The following is a 16,966-nucleotide window of genomic DNA, read 5'->3' as shown; positions in this document are numbered from 1 at the left end:
CGCTGAATCTATTGGCTCAAATGGAGACCCAGATAACGCTTTTAGAACTAAATTCAGGTCCCAAGGTACAAATTTAGTCTTGATAATCGGCCTGGATCTACCTACCGCCTTTATGAAGCGAGAAACCCAATAATTTCTGGCCAGGTCACAGTTATACAGAGCACCCAACGCCGACACTTGGACCTTAAGGGTGCTTGTTGCCAATCCCAACTCGAGGCCCCTCTGTAAGAATTCTGAAATTTTCCCAATTGGCGCTCCTTCACCCACTGTAGAATTAGAGAAAGAAATTTTTTTTTCCCAAACTCTAGCGTAAATCCTGGTGGTGACAGGTTTCCTACTATGCAATAGCGTAGTTACTAGACCCCGGGAGAATCCTTTTTGTTCTAACAGGGACCTCTCAAATTCCACACTGTCAGGTGGAGGCCAGGAGCCTGAGAGTGGAGTATTGGACCCTGGTTGAGGAGATCCGGAACTTCGGGTAGGACCCAAGGATCTGAAATGGACATGTTCCTCAGGCATGAGAACCAGGGTCTTTTGGGCCAGAAGGGGGCGATCAAGAGGACCCTCGCCTTGTCCTCTCTGATCTTTCTTAGAACCATAGGTAGGAGATTTAACGGTGGGAAGGCTTAGGCCAGACTGAAATTCCAGGGTATTTGGAGAGCGTCTACCGCCAGGGGCCTTTCTCTCGGATCTAGGGAGCAAAAGAGTTTTGCCTTCCGATTTATCTTTGTGGCGAAGAGATCCACCACCGGAAGACCCCATTTTTCGACTATCTGAGAAAAAATGTCCTGCTTTATCTCCCATTCGCCCTGCCTTAAAGAATGACGGCTTAAAAAGTCTGCCTTTATATTCTCTCTCCCTTTGATGTAGAGGGCTGTTAAGGAGAGGAGATGGCCTTCCGAGATCTGAAAGAGATGATCCGCCACTTCCATTAGTGATCCAGCACGAGTACCCCCCTGATGGTTCACGTAAGCCACCGCTATGTTATTGTCTGACAAGATCCTAACGTTCTCTTTGTGAAGGAACGGTAAGAAATGCCCAACCGCTTTATCTACTGGTAGTAGTTACTTAGTATTGGAGGAAAGAGCTTTCTCAGCGTCTGACCAGGACCCCTGGGCAACCATATCCCCCAGGTGGGCTCCCCATCCATGAGAGCTTGCGACCTCCTGTCCCAATTGCCAGAGAAGGAAGCAAAGGATAATCCAGGAAGGAGGAAGAAATACAATTTCTCCAGGCGTTGCCACAAAAGATGACGAGCCAGATGGTAAATAAGATTTTTCTATTATTTTGTAATGGTAACAAGACTACACATTTCTGGGATGATTCAATTCAAATGGGACACTCTAGAGCCCCATGTTTTGGCATGTTTTAAACTGTGGAGGTTCCAGTGTGGGATACCCAGTGGTCAGCAAGTATTTACTTTTTCGGTCGAAAGGTGATAACTTGCAACTTTTGTAGCATATCTTTAAATGATTATTCTCATTTCTTCTTCAGAAGTGCGCTGCTCCCCTGTCTTCCTACTTCCTGCTCGGCAGGGCAAAGTGCGCTCCGGACTGACTGACATTTTGAAGAAGCATCATAGATGCGCAATTGGCCCAAGCTTAGTTCCCATCCCGCTATATGAAGCATCGGAGGATCACAGAAGTACTCAAGCTGGTTGGATTCACTCATCTGGCCAACTTCAGAGCAGCACTTGTAAGCTCTACAGCAAAGAGCTTGTAACTGTTGCGCTTCTCGCCTTGGAGAATGACCACAGAAATGAAATGGAAAAGATAGAAAATCATCTTTCAAGGCAATGCACTTATGTATGTTTTTCTTTATATTGAGCCATGTTTCCACATATTTAATATAATAAAATCTCATTCTCCCTCTATGAATGTTCATGCGCAGGAAAAAACAGAGTAAAACTCTCTTCTTTATTAATTCTGGCATCTTTTTGACTTGCTACATATGAAAATAGTAAAATATAAATATATAAGACTAATGCTGAAGACGACAGTCCAATGGGAACAGATATTGTGCCTTTATAGAAACAAATGTGGGGCCTTTGCAGTTGTCACCAAATTGATGCAATGTATCCTTATTCATAAAACAAAGATGTCTCTGCCGGGTTCTCAAAATACTATTTATTGATTTATATAGCTCTGTTTCTAACAATCCAAACAATACAATAACTGCAAATATACAGTGAGTGAAATAAGTATTGAACGTTTCACCAATGTTCTACATAAATATGTTTTGAATGGTGCTATTGACATGAAATTCTCACCAGATTTCAGTAAAGACCTCATCCAATCTACACAGGCAAAGAAATGAAACCATAAATGTCCATAAATGAAATCATGTGTAATAATGAAGATGACACAGGGAAAAAGTATTGAACAAGCTTCCTGAAATTTATTTAATACTTCATACAAAAGCCTTTGGTGGTGATGACAGCTTTAAGACGCCTCACGTATGGAGAAACTAGTCGCATGCATTGCTCAGGAGTGATTTTGGCCAATTCTTCTGCACAAACACTCTTCAAATCCTGAAGGTTCGGTGGGCTCCTTCTATGAATTTTGAACTTTAGTTTCTTCTATAAATTATGCAATTTTTACCAAATGTGGCAGTACACCATATGTGGTTGTACACTACAGTTTGAGCACACGGCAGGGATCGGATGAGTAGAAGCGCAACTTGGGTTTTAGAATGCAGATTCTGTTTGAATAGATTGAGGGTGCCATTAGCCAAGCCTCTGAGGTGTCAGATCAGCAGAAACCCCCACAAGTGACCCCATATTGGAAACTTTACTGCTTAAGGAATTCATCAAGGGGTGTAGTGAGTATTTTGAACCCACAGGTGCCTCACAGAATCTTATAACATTGGAATGTGGAAATTTCACATTTTAGTTGTTAAAATGTAATTTTTTTTTATTAGCTACAAATGTGTCAGTTACATGAGGGTTAGTAGGTGAAACTGGACCCCAAAATGTATTCTGCAATTTCTCCCGAATATGCTGATGCTCTATATGTTGTCAGAAACTACTGTTTAGCCTCACGTCATGGCTGAGAAGGAAGGAGCGCTATTTGGATTTGAGCCACAGATTTTGCTAGAAGAATTTTCGGGCAACATTTGCAGAGCCGTTAAGGTGCCAGAACAGCAGAAAACCTCCAAAAAGGACCCCATTGCAGAATTTGGACCTCTCAATGAATTCATCTACGGCTCAAGTGACTATTTTGTAACATCCACCCCATAGTTTTTTGGGGGGAGAATTGCAAATATGCCAGCTCAGTGCCCACACATTGTGCCCAGTTTGTGTTTCTGGGGAAAACCCGTAAAATGTTAATCGCGCTCTTCCCGCTACAATAATGCCAAAAATGTAGCCTCTTACTGTAGTTTAGGCACAGTGGGGCTCAGAAGGAGAGGGTATTTGGGAGCTTATATTTCACTGTATTTTATTTGAGGGGTTGGAGCCATGTTGCTTTTCCAGAGTCTTTATTCTACCAGTAACATGGGAACCCTCTACATTTCCAATGACAGATGGCAGATCTGAGTGGGGGCTGGTTTTGTGCGGGAAAAGTTAGGGTTTTTTTGGTAACATTTTGGAGTACAAAATATTTTTTGATCACTTTCAGTATGGTGGGATCACATTCTTGTGTTCTACGCTGAGCATTTATAACAGGGTTTCTGAGTAAATCTCACAAAAATGCGATTCAAATGAAATCCCCAGAGGAACCATCCATCATAATGAGGCAGATGGAGACACTTTGGACTCTGTTCGCCGTCTATTCCGGTGGTATCCATCTTTTTTTGCGTGCACAAAACTGTGGTTGCCCAAACTTGTGTGCTAAAAAGATGCATAAAATAATGTGACACCACTGTAACAGACACCAGAGTCCAAAGTGCCTCCATCTGCCTCTTTATAGTGAGTGGTTCCATTGGGAGTTTTGTCTGAATCGTGTTTTGTCTGAATCGCGTTTTCTCTGATTTACATAGAAACTCCAATGTAAGTGCTCAACAGAGAGCGCAGGATAAATGTGAATCGAGCCATATTCCAATTTTTGGGATATAGAATGAACAAATAGACAGTAGTACAAGAACAGTTTTTATTTTTGCGCCGCTCATTGTGCGGTATAAATTAATCTACGGGTCAGTGCAATTACAGCGATAGCAGATTTATATAGTTTTTTTTGTTTTGCTGCTGTCATGCAGTAAAAATGATTGTTTATAAAAAAAAAATATTTGTTTTTTTTGTCGCCATATTGTGAGAGCTATAATTTCTTTATCTTTTAACGAACAGAGCTGTATGAGGGCTTATTTTTCACAACGAGTTGAAGATTTTTTTGGAACCATTTTGGTTTACATACCAATTTTTGATTGCTTTTTACTAAGATTTTTCAGACACAGAATGAATAAAAAACAGCAATTCAGCTATTGGTTTTATACTGTACATTCTTTTGCACGGTTCACCATGTGGTAAAAGTGGTAAGACTGATTTATTCTTCTGGTCGGTATGACTGTATGATTACAGTGATATCAAATTCATATGACCCCCTGATTCATTTGCTGTTTTGGGGTAACTTTGTTTCTCCTATTTTCCTTTGTCAATCTCTTCTTAAGGGTATTATATAGACCTGTTTACCTATCAAAATATATTGGTTTAATTCACCTAATGGACATCTATGGCATACAGTATATGTTCCGTATGCATTTCATGTCCCTTTTGTTCAGGGATATTCACTGAGTATACATATTTTTGTACTGTTTGTACCTTTCTCTACGTGACCCCAGGTGTTCATGTCACTTATATTGATTGTCTATCATTATTTCTTGGGAATATTTTTAGCACACTTTTTTATTGCTATATTTTTTAATAATTTGTGTAATATTTATTATCCCGCACACATTTTTTGGTACACCAGTGCACTTATTTTGCACATATTCATTGTTAGTGCTAATGGCATTTATGTTCAATATTATTGCTATTATTATTGTAACAGGTTAACCCTTTTTATTTTTCATTTTTTATGTATCTCTTAGTACACTAGTGCACTAGCTTCGCACTTATTCACCCACAGTGCTTATGGTATTATGTCTAACATCATTGCTGTCATTAGTAATAGGTTATTTCATCCATCCTCTCTCTTGTAGCTTCTAATTCCATCTGACTTATATACCAGGTTCAAGCGTTTATTAGGATTACTATATATTATGTATTACGTTTTCCACCTCCTTTACACACGATGTGATATGGGTCCTGTCCAATAGCGATCCGGGCTCCCCCATTTTTTGTACACCTAGCGGTATTTGCTTGCTGCACACTTTACTTACTTCCTTTCCTTGGGCTTGTGCGCATGCGCATTCATGGCACTCAGTGTCTTCCGGCCTTGCGCACTCGGAACAGTGTGCATGCCACGTATGCGTTCCAAGCGCACAATCCTGAAGTCACCTTTTACATCTACGAGTTACTGAGGAATGCTTCATGTGCCGCCTTCCACCCATGGCAACAATTGGATATAAGGCTAAAAACTTTGATTAATGGCTATATATATAAGGAACACTGTCCCCTCCCTAGTTAACGCCCCTTGGAAGAAGCACTGGCGAAACGGCGTTGTCGGGGGTCCATCCACATGTAGATCTGCCTACTAACACTAAGTTCTAAGTGACAACTCCTTTCAAATCAGTACTAATGGGATTCAAAGCCTCCAAGCATTGCACTGTGCACTTTACGATGGGCTAGTCCCTATAATCTGTGTTTTATTTAATTCATGTTTACTGTTTCATGCCAATAGACTTTTCTATGCAAAACCTTGATTTATTAGGTTTCTTTTCTCCAGCACAATGCACCTTAGACGTGGGGTTATATATCTGTGTGGTTTAATTAGTGATCACCTAGAGTCATAGCTTATTTTCAAATAGCATTAGGCTCATCTGTATGTGGATTGGTTAACGGTTTCCCTTCCCTGCTATGTTTATATGTTGTTTTATTGATTTTAGCATTATCAAATTAATAGAATAGAGTGTGTTCTTAAACCACTAGTAAAGATTACACCCAGCTACATTCAGGACACAACAGACCTACTGAATAAACTAGCAGCAATAGGTCCTCTACCAGAAGGAACCATCCTGGCCACCATGTATGAGGAATCTTTGTATTCTAACATCCCACATCAGGATGGATTAAATGCCTGCAAAATATTCATAGAAAGTACAGGAATTGTTGCTGATTCTGTGGTCAAACTTACAGAATTCATCCTTACCCACAATTACTTTAAATTTGACAACAACATATATCTACAGGAAACTAGTACAGCGATGGGAAGTAAAATGGCTCCACAATACGCAAATCTTTTCATGGCCAAGCTTGAAAGTGACTTTTTGTCCTCATGCCCCAACAGGCCTCTGGCCTACTATCGTTTCATTGACAATATTTTAATCATCTGGACGGGGTCTGAGCAACAGCTGAAGACGTTCCATGAACACTTTAATCAATTTCATCCCACCATCAACCTAACACTCAACTACTCCTGTACTGAAATTAACTTTTTGGACACCTTCTTCAAGCTACAGAATAATGAAATAGAGACATCCTTGTACCGGAAACCAATCGACCGTCCTACATACCTTAAATGGGACAGTTTCCATCCAAAACACATAAAAAACTCTATTGTTTACAGACAAGCCATCAGATACAATCGGATATGTTCCAACCCTATGGATAGAGACAAACACCTTCATGGTCTCAGAAAGACCTTTTTGAACCAGGGCTACGATCCAAGAACAATTGAAAACCAGATTACAAGAGCCACGAGAATACCAAAGAATCACCTCCTACATTACAAAACCAAACAAGAAAGCAACCGGGTGCCTCTAGTAGTCACCTACAATTCAAATCTGGAGGTGCTAAGGAGGGCTGCACGGAAACTACAACCCTTACTACAAAAAGATGCCCGATTACAATCCATATTTCCAGACCCCCCACTTCTGTGTTTCAGGCAGCCCCCAAATCTAAGAAGCATCATTGTCAGAAGCTTTCTGTCATCTCCTCCAGCTACAGGTACCTTTCCTTGCAACCAGAAAAAATGTAAAACCTGTCCGTTTATAATGACCACAGACAAGATGATGATACCCAACTTACATCAGGACTATAAGATCCCAGGTACGTTCAGCTGTATCACATCTAACGTAGTGTACTTAATTATATGTACCAAATGTCCAGCTGGGGGTCTTTATGTAGGAGAGAGAGGGCAAAAACGTAGGAGAAGAATGAATCATCATCGCCACACAATAAAAGAAAAAAAAAATAGATCTACCTGCAGCCAAGCATTTTTGTTCCCCTGATCACAGCATAAAAGACATGAAATTACTGGTATTAAAAGGTAACTTCAAATCTCAAAGAGAAAGAAGAATCTCAGAATATAAACTGATGGTGACCTTTAAGACTTTCAGAGCAGGAATGAATGTGTCGCATGGATTTATGTCATTCTACATCAACTAAGGAATGTGCCCCTCAGACTTGTGAGGCCATCATAACACTGGACCTAGTCACAGGACAATAAAACCTTCACACTCCTTATCTATTAACTGCTAAAATATTTATAACAAGAACTGTTTACCTCTCCCATAATAACTCTGCTTTCCGTCACCTGTCGCATCTATTGCATTATTTCTGTGTCTTATTGTGAATAAATATGTGACTCTTCAAATTTTGTGGTTTACTAGCCTGATGAAGAGACCTGAGTAGTCTCGAAAGCTTTCAATTTGTTACTATCTTTTCAGTTAGCCATTAAAAGGAATCAAGCACTGAAGACTCTCAAATCAAAGCATTATCAAATAAATTTCTGAAGTTTTATTTCTGCGCATATTTCTATTCTGTGTCTATAATTTGATTTTAATATTGCAGCTGTGGGATTATATTTATTGTTGAAGTGGTATGCAGTGACTTACCTGGGACACTTGTGTTAATTGCTATATTCTAACTGAGACAAAACCGTGTATCAATAAAGGATATTTATTACACACAAGTCTACAGTTAATATACTACTAATCACCACACTAACACAGTGCACAATAATAACAATAGCAGACAGTGCTAATATACGATTAATTCCCAATTACCTAATTATACTTCCCACCCACTTGAGCTAAAAACATACATACAGTAATACTTATATCTAGTGTTGAGCGATACCTTCCGATATCAGGAAATATCGTATCGGATTGGATCGGACCGATACTCAAAAAGTATCGGATATCGCCGATTCCGATACCGGAAACCAATGCAAGTCAATGGGACACTAATATCGGAATGAAAATAAACCCTTTCTTTCCTTGTAGGTTAATTCTACATGAAGTAAAACAACTAAGAATAATGTAGAATGTATTATGCGAAAAGCCGGCAATTCATCAGCGCATATACCGGTACCCGACAATTTACAACAGAAAGAATAGAGCTTCACACATAGATTAGATAGATAGAAACATGTCAGTCACATATATATGAAGTACAGTGACAGTGTTGCTTACTGTACTTGTCATTTAGTGTAAAGGATTTATTTAAAAAAATAATAGTGTTTTCATGCACTGTCTCTTTAAAAAAGCCGGCCGGCAATTCAGCAGCGGTACCCGACAATTTATAACAGACAGAATAGAGCTTCACACATAGATTAGATAGATAGAAACATGTCAGTCACACATATAAGAAGCACAGTGACAGTGTTGGTTACTGTACTTGTCATTTAGTGTAAAGGATTTATTTAAAAAAATATTAGTGTTTTCATGCACCGTCTCTTTAAGAAAGCCGGCCGGCAATTCAGCATCTGTACCCGACAATTTAGAATAGAAGGAATAGAGAATCATACATAGATTCGATAGATAGAAACATGTCAGTCACATATATATGAAGTACAGTGATAGTGTTGATTACTGTACTTGTCAATTAGTGTTAAAATAAAGGATTTATTTAAAAAAAAATTGGCGTGGGGTTCCCCTTAATTTTAGTCTCTAGCGGAGGTTAAGCAGACAGCTGGGGCAGATGTTTGAAGCCTGGGAAGGGGGTAATACCCACGGAGCTTCCCAGGCTACTAATATCAGCCCCCAGCTGAATACCTAGCCCTTACTAGCTATTAAAATGGGGGACCCCCCAAAAAAAATTACGTGGGGTCCCCCCTATTTTAATAGCTAGCAAAGGCTAGGCAGACAGCTGGGGGCTGATATTAATAGCCCAGGAAGGGAGCCATGAATATTGGCCCCCTCCCAGGCTAGAAACACCAGCCGTCAGCCGCCCCAGAAATGGAGCATCCATAGGATGCGCCAATTCTGGCACTTAGCCTCGCTCTTCCCACTGCCCTGTAGCGGTGGCAGTGGGGTAATAGGGCTGGGGTTGATGTCAGCTTATAATGCCAGCTGACATCAAGCCCAGGTTAGTAATGGAGAGGCGTCTATAAGACACCCCCATTACTAACCCCATAGTGAAAGTTAAAAAAAAAACACAAACACCCAGAATAAAGTCCTTTAATTGAAATAAACACACAATTCTTTATTGTTCTAAATTAAACCATACTTACCGTCACGCCCATTCCAGCTGAAGCCAACGATCTCCTGCAATAAAAGAAAAATAATAAACCAACATCATCCTTACCTTTCCATGGTTCCCACGACGGCTCCAGCTCTGCTACATTGAGATGACAGGCTGGACCGCAGCAGAACGCTGCCATCCAGCCTGTCATCCCGCAGACACTGAGAAGCGCAGGCATGCTTGCGCTCCTCAGTGTCTCTCTGTGACGGCATCCAGATGAGCCGACAATGAACTCGGCTCACCTCATGCACGTCACTGACAGCGTGGGAGAATTCTCACGCTGAAGCGCTGAGTGCAGGAGAATTTTCCCACGCTGTCAGTGACGTGCATGAGGTGAGCCGAGTTCATTGGACATGACCTCACCTCATGCACGTCACTGACAGCGTGGGAAAATTCTCCTGCACTCAGCGCTTCAGCGTGAGAATTTCCCCACGCTGTCAGTGACGTGCATGAGGTGAACTCATGTCCAATGAACTCAGCTCACTTCATGTACGTCACTGACAGCGTGGGAGAATTCTCACGCTGAAGCGCTGAGTGCAGGAGAATTTTCCCACGCTGTCAGTGACGTGCATGAGGTGAGCCGAGTTCATTGGACATGAACTCGGCTCATCTTTATGCCGTCACAGAGAGACACTAAGGAGCGCAAGCATGCCTGCGCTTCTCAGGCTGTGTACCCACGTAGCGTTTTTCAAGCGTATATGCTGCGGAATTTCCGCAGCGTAAACGCTTGAAAAACGCATGTATATCCGCACCCCATGGTCCCCAATGGCATTCCGCAATGTCAATGCCCATGCTGCGGATTTTTCCACAGCGTATATGCTGCGGTCAAAAATCCGCAGCATGTTCATTAATTTTGCGGAAGCGCAGCGGAATCAATGTGCGGATGGTACCCAAGTCTGGATGAGAGGAGACTCTCATCCAGACCTGGGTACCAAAGAACCTGTAAAAAAAAGACTAAAATAAAGTTTATACTTATCTTCTGATGTTTTCCCTCCGTCGCGCTGTTGTCTGAAGGACCTGCCACGTCATTGAGTCATGTGACCCACCACATGACTCAATGACGTCACCGCAGGTCCTGCACACAACAGCGTGAGCCGCTCAAGCCTCCGGACGGGGCAGAGAATGCATCAGAAGGTGAGTATAAAGTTTATTTTTTTATTTTTTACCATTCTGAACAAGTTGTCAAGCACTTTTCCAAGTGATGCTTGGAGAAGTGTTTGATAACCTGCATGCGGAAATGCATGCAAAGACGCCTCACAAACGCTTCTACCTGGCAGGGAAAACCGCATGTAATATCCGCATGCGATTTTCCCGCCAGGGAGAAGCGTAAAAAATATGCTTCAGGTCCGCAACGTGGACACATAGCCTTCCTATATAGTAGCCAGAAAAGGCAAAGCGGCTAGCCTTTGCTGGCTACAATTTATAGGGGGACCCCATGTCACTTTTTTTTGGGGGGGTCTTCCTATATAGTAGCCAGAAAAGGCAAGGTGGCTAGCCTTTGCTGGCTACAATTTATAGGGGGACCCCATGTCACTTTTTTTGGGGGGGGGTCTTCCTATATAGTAGCCAGAAAAGGCAAAGTGGCTAGCCTTTGCTGCCTACAATTTATAGGGGGACCCCATGTCACTTTTTGGGGGGGGGTCTTCCTATATAGTAGCCAGAAAAGGCAAAGTGGCTAGCCTTTGCTGCCTACAATTTATAGGGGGACCCCATGTCACTTTTTTTGGGGGGGGTCTTCCTATATAGTAGCCAGAAAAGGCAAAGCGGCTAGCCTTTGCTGGCTACAATTTATAGAGGGACCCCATGTCACTTTTTTGGTGGGGGCTTCCTATATAGTAGCCAGAAAAGGCAAAGTGGCTAGCCTTTGCTGGCTACAATTTATAGGGGGACCCCATGTCACTTTTTGGGGGGGGTCTTCCTATATAGTAGCCAGAAAAGGCAAAGTGGCTAGCCTTTGCTGGCTACAATTTATAGGGGGGCCCCATGTCACTTTTTTTGGGGGGGTCTTCCTATATAGTAGCCAGAAAAGGCAAAGTGGCTAGCCTTTGCTGGCTACAATTTATAGAGGGACCCCATGTCACTTTTTTTGGGGGGGGGCTTTCTATATAGTAGCCAGTAAAGGCTAAGCTAACTGCTGCGGCCTGGTATTAATAGCAAAGGAAGGGGCCATGGTTATTGGCTACTTCACAGACTATAACATCAGCCAACAACCGTCTGCTTTCCCTTTGCTAGTTATTAAAACTATGCGTGAGCCCACTTATTTTTTTTGGTTAAAAGATTTTATTAAAGTGAAAGATTATTGTACAGTGTATGTAGGTTCATTCACTGAAAGCTCCTGCATACGCTGTAAGGTTGATTTCTCACGTCCACATATCCACGTTAGTACAGATAAGTGTGACCGAGCATGCTTTGCAATGGGTCTGTGTGTGGGTCTCCGCTGTGTGTGGAAAATGGCATCAACACTCGTCCCGGAGATTGACGTGTGAAAGAACCGTACAATATAGGTGAGGGGTTAGTGTTGGTGTGTGTGCGTACATATCTCCATATGTTTATTTAATTATTTTTTTGGGGTTAATCTTTTATTCCTCCATTTTGTTTTTAAAATAATATTCACACACGTTATTATTCACTGTAGATTGAAAAATATCCCGAAATATGGGACCGAGCTAGTCCTGACTACAAAGACAAGCAGAAGAAAAAAGACGCCTGGGCCTCTGTGTTGAGCCAAATGTATCCCCAGTGGGTGAATGTGGAACGTGATGCCCAAGAGGAAATTAGTAAGTTTTGATTTTTACATTTATTTTTATATCTATTTATAATTGCACTTTTTGGTGTTAAAGCAGTTCATAAATTGTTTTGGTTTTGTCATTGCAGTGTATGATATTAAAAATCGGTGGAGATCGGTCACCGACCGGCTGGTGAAGTATGACCAGTCGGTGCAAAGTGGCTCATCACCAAAAAAAAGAAAATTTCCTTTTGCGGATGAGCTGGCCTTCATACTAACCAGTAGGAGTTTGCGGAGGTAAATTCCCAAAACATATTAATTGAAATGTTTCCAAAAATGTTGTATTTACATTGGGATTTACCTTTTATTATATACAGAACTGAAGGAAACATCAGGGCCCCAACAGTAGAAGAGGACACAAACACAGAGCAAGCAGAGGAGGAATCCGAGGACTTTTTCCAGCTTTCCTCACCGGATCCATCTGCTTCGGCATCTTCAGCATCTGGTTGTCCCTCACATTCTTTGTCCAATCCAGCGGACATCGGGACGGGTTTGGTGATTGATTCTCCTGCTCCTGCTCCAAGTGACGCTGGAAGCTCTGCTGGTGATGTGTTGAGGCCCACTGGGAGGGGGTCTGGTTCTGCTCATCTCGTGGCATCGAGAAGGGCGGGCAAAAAAAAGGCCAAAAGCCACGGGGGTGGGACTATTGTGCTTGAAGCACTCACAAATCGAACCCTCAGCCTTGTGGAAAGGGCATCCCAGGAAGATGCCATCGATAAATTTTGCTCAGCCCAAGCTGCCCGCATCAGATCTCTGGCACGAGATAGGCAGAACATGTACATGACTGCAGCAGGCGCTATGGTCATGGCAATTGAAGAGGCAGCAGTTATGCCCTCGCCCCCAGCCGTAGTATGCGGAATATTTAATTGTTTCAAACCCAGTGTGCCTCCACCACGACCAGCAGCTGCAACCCAGCGTTTTGGGCAGGTTGCTGCAGCATACCGTCCAGAAGATATGCAACCAAGTTATGGTCGCCAAATGGCTCATGGTGCATCATCATTTGTCAGAGGACCATCCCCCAACTCTACTTTTTCTCAAGAAATGTTTCCTGGGTACAGCTTTGAAGAAGACCTTCAAAACATGTAGTTAAATAATTTTACCCCTCCCTGTCAGCATTTTTGGACCCTAGCAAATACAGACAGCACCTGTAGGTCGATAGATACACAATGTTTTAGAGAATCAGACAATTAACAAAGACCATTTCTTATGGTCACCTATACCAGGCTTCAGGCGTAGGGGACTGTAAGAAAAGGTGTTTCTTTTTATATAATTAAACAACCTACAGGTGCTGCCCGTATTTTAGGGCCCAAAACTGATTACAGGACAGGTGTGCTGTACACAGTGTGTAATTTCTTCCCAAGTTATGGGCAATGTTTGTCCGATTAAATTTTCTAGAAGTTTGTTGTTTTTTGTTTTTACAAAGTTTTTTACAGTTATTCTATATTACGTATTAAAAAAATTATTTAAACTATCTGTTAATTTTTCTTTTCAAGTGTATATGTGGTTGGATTGGGTTGTAATGAAAAAGTGTTCCCCTGATCTGCGCTCACCATAGCGCAGGTCAGAGGAACTCTACATTTTTGAAATTTGTTCAAACTAATCTACGTATGTGGTCGGCTGTACACAGTCGTTTTTAAATTAGAAATATACTTTGATATTTTGGACCACAACTATTTTTTGGATGAATACTACTCTCAACACTGTTATTTGCTAGTTCTGCTCTTAGCGCAAGCAAATAACAATGGTGAGGGTTGACTTTAGCAGACAGTACTTGTGAAGAGCGCTCTAGGTAGTAATGCCAATTTACAGGCTCTGGTCTTTGTGGGTTGTTCACTTTTGCGTTGACGTATTGTCGGAAAACAAAACGTAGAAGGTTGCAATTCAAGAAATATTTTAGACAAATTTAAGTTTAACCAAAATTTATTTTTTTTAGAAACATTTTTTTTTACATTTTTATTTAAAAAAAAAGGAGGAAATTCTTCTTTTATTGTTCATCAGATCTTCTCTGCTGGTCAGGCTGCTCAACACCAGCACAGGAGTATAGCCAGTGCACGGCACCTTCAGGACTCATGAAGTAGTCAGCGAAGGTTTCTCGCACCCTGGCACCAGAGTTGGATGGCCTTCCCTGACCGGAGTTGACAACTGGAATTAATTCAGATAGCTGTGACTCCTCATCTTGCTTGGTGCTGTACTCACGAGCATAGTTGTGGAGTACACAGCATGCCTTAATTACAGTGTCAACGGTCTCCGTATCCAACTGGATGGCAGTGTGAAAGATCCTCCACTGACTACACATGATTCCGAAGGTGCATTCCACATATCTGCGTGCACGACTCAGCCGATAATTGAAAATCCTCCGCCGGGCATTCAGTGCCCTTCGTGGGTATGGGCGCAGCAGGTTGGTCTGTAAGGGAAATGCCTCATCCGATACCATCACAAAAGGAACTGGATGTGTGGAACCCGGCAAAGGTCTTGGGGCTGGGAGCGTTACGCCATCTTGAAGAATTTGCAGCCCAATCTGTGATGATCTAAACACCCGAGAGTCCCCAGTACTGCCATAAGCACCAACGTCAATGGCAACAAATTTGAAATGTGCATCAGCCACTGCCATCAGGACCACAGAAAAATATTTCTTATAATTAAAGAAGCGTGATCCTGATCGTGGTGGCTGCTGAACTCTCACATGTTTGCCATCGACAGCACCAATGCAGTTTGGGAAATTGGCCACAGTTTGAAAGCCTGCTGCGACCTGCAGCCAAGTCTCCTCGGTTGGAGAAGGCATCACGATGGGCTGCAACTTCTGCCAGATGACGGTACATGTGCACCTCACAATTCTGGAAATGGTGGATTTACCAACCCTAAATTGGAGGTGCAGTGATGTATAGCTCTCTCCAGTGGCCAAAAACCTGAAAAGGAAAAATAGATAATTAGAAAAGCCATAAAAAGAAATACAAGCCAACAGTAATTATCCATTATTGATTCATCTTTTAAAAAATTAAGGTCTTTATTACAAAAAACTATTCCAACAATGGGCGCGTTTTTTTTTTGGGGGGGGGGGGCTCCACATTTTCAATCTTTTTTGGTCATCTTTTGTTTTCTCTTGAGTTCACACATATCAATTTATAATGTGTTTTGACTTTGTGTCTGTGTTTGCCTACGATGTTTGCTCTAGAGTTTACACATCAGTGACCTTTTCAATCTGATCTCTGTGCATGGTGATCTCATGGTCAAGCCAAAAATATGTACACAAAGACAGACACAGTGGAGCCATCACCACAGGGTAACAAAACCAGGTACACCAGCCATCACCGCAGGGTGGCGAACAAAACCAGGTACATATAAATCAACATTCAACTTACCGCAAGGTGATGAGCAGCCTTTCCTCAGCAGAGATGGCCCTTCGCATTACAGTGTCTTGGAAGTCCAGGTCAGGAGACATAAGGCTCAGCAGCCGATCAAATGCAATAATGTTCAGACGGCAGAACTGTTTAAATTTTTCAGGAAAACTATAGTAAACAGAGAAAAAAAAATTATTAAAAGATAATTTTGTAACATAGTATACAAACAAAACCTTAAAAAAACAGCATAGACGGGTGACATTATACTTTCTTCACATATATCTTACCTCCTTAAATCCGGGTAGAGAACATTAAAGTGGCCCTTGTCCGTCCGCTCCTGCAAGATAGGGTGCACCCAAATTTTTTTTGGTCGTCTTCTCCTCCTTAAACGCTCCTATAGAACAATAATAGGTTAGTACACACACTACATAAAAATAATGTACCCCAAAAAAACTTAGTTTATATTACCTGCTCAACGTTGTAGTGCAGGAGATTTAAGCAAGTCATTAGCAGAAGGTTTAGGCATGGTCTGCTGACCCGCAGGGGCTGCAATTCCTGTGGCATACTGTCTTTTGCAAAAAACAAAATGGTGAAGAGGGGTTGAACTAGGAAATGACATCAGGATTTCCCTCTTTTTTTTTTTTTTTTTCAATAACTTTATTTGTGCTCAAAAACGCATGAAATAAGCTTACAAAAACGCATGTAAAATCTGCATACAAAAACGCGTCAAAAACGCGACCAAAAAACGCACGTGATTTTCTGGCAAGGGACATGCAGAAATGTTGCAGAAATTTTCTGCTTCATTTCTGCATCGTTGGCACATAGCCTCAGTGTCTGCGGGATGACAGGCTGGATGGCAGCGTTCTGCTGCGGTCCAGCCTGTCATCTCGATGTAGCAGAGCTGAAGCTGTCGTGGGATCCATGGGAAGGTAAGGATGAGGTTGGTTTATTATTTTTCTTTTATTGCAGGAGATCGTTGGCTTCAGCTGGAATGGGCGTGATGGTAAGTATAGTTTAATTTAGAACAATAAAGAATTGTGTCTTTATTTCAATTAAAGGACTTTATTCTGGGTGTTGTGTTTTTTTTAAATACTTTACTAGAAATTCATGGTGGTCATGTCTAATATTGGCGTGACCCCATGAATTTCGGGCTTAGGGCCAGCTGATAATGCCAAGCTGGCCTTAACCCCTTTATTACCCAGTGAGCCACCGCACCAGGGCCCTGGATGAGTTGGGTACAGTGCCAGAAGATGGCGCTTCTATGAACGCGCCATTTTCCGGGGC

The 16,966-nt window shown here is 41.9% G+C and overlaps 1 long non-coding RNA gene across 1 annotated transcript; it reads right to left on the bottom strand.

The window, feature by feature from the left end:
• Positions 1-15,390: 15,390 nt before the first annotated feature.
• LOC141253005 (uncharacterized) lies at positions 15,391-16,279 on the bottom strand. Its single transcript, XR_012314191.1, has 3 exons — positions 16,151-16,279; positions 15,970-16,076; positions 15,391-15,850 (listed from the first exon to the last, which is right to left on the bottom strand). It is a non-coding gene; the product is annotated as an uncharacterized lncRNA (long non-coding RNA).
• Positions 16,280-16,966: the final 687 nt, after the last annotated feature.

Source organism: Phyllobates terribilis, unplaced genomic scaffold, assembly GCF_046119375.1.
Source record: "Phyllobates terribilis strain yellow unplaced genomic scaffold, ASM4611937v1 Scaffold_2__4_contigs__length_985480577, whole genome shotgun sequence".
In the NCBI taxonomy this organism is placed as follows: Eukaryota; Metazoa; Chordata; class Amphibia; order Anura; family Dendrobatidae; genus Phyllobates; species Phyllobates terribilis.
The sequence above is the reverse complement of the archived record's forward strand: the minus strand, read 5'-3'. Positions and strand labels throughout refer to the sequence as shown.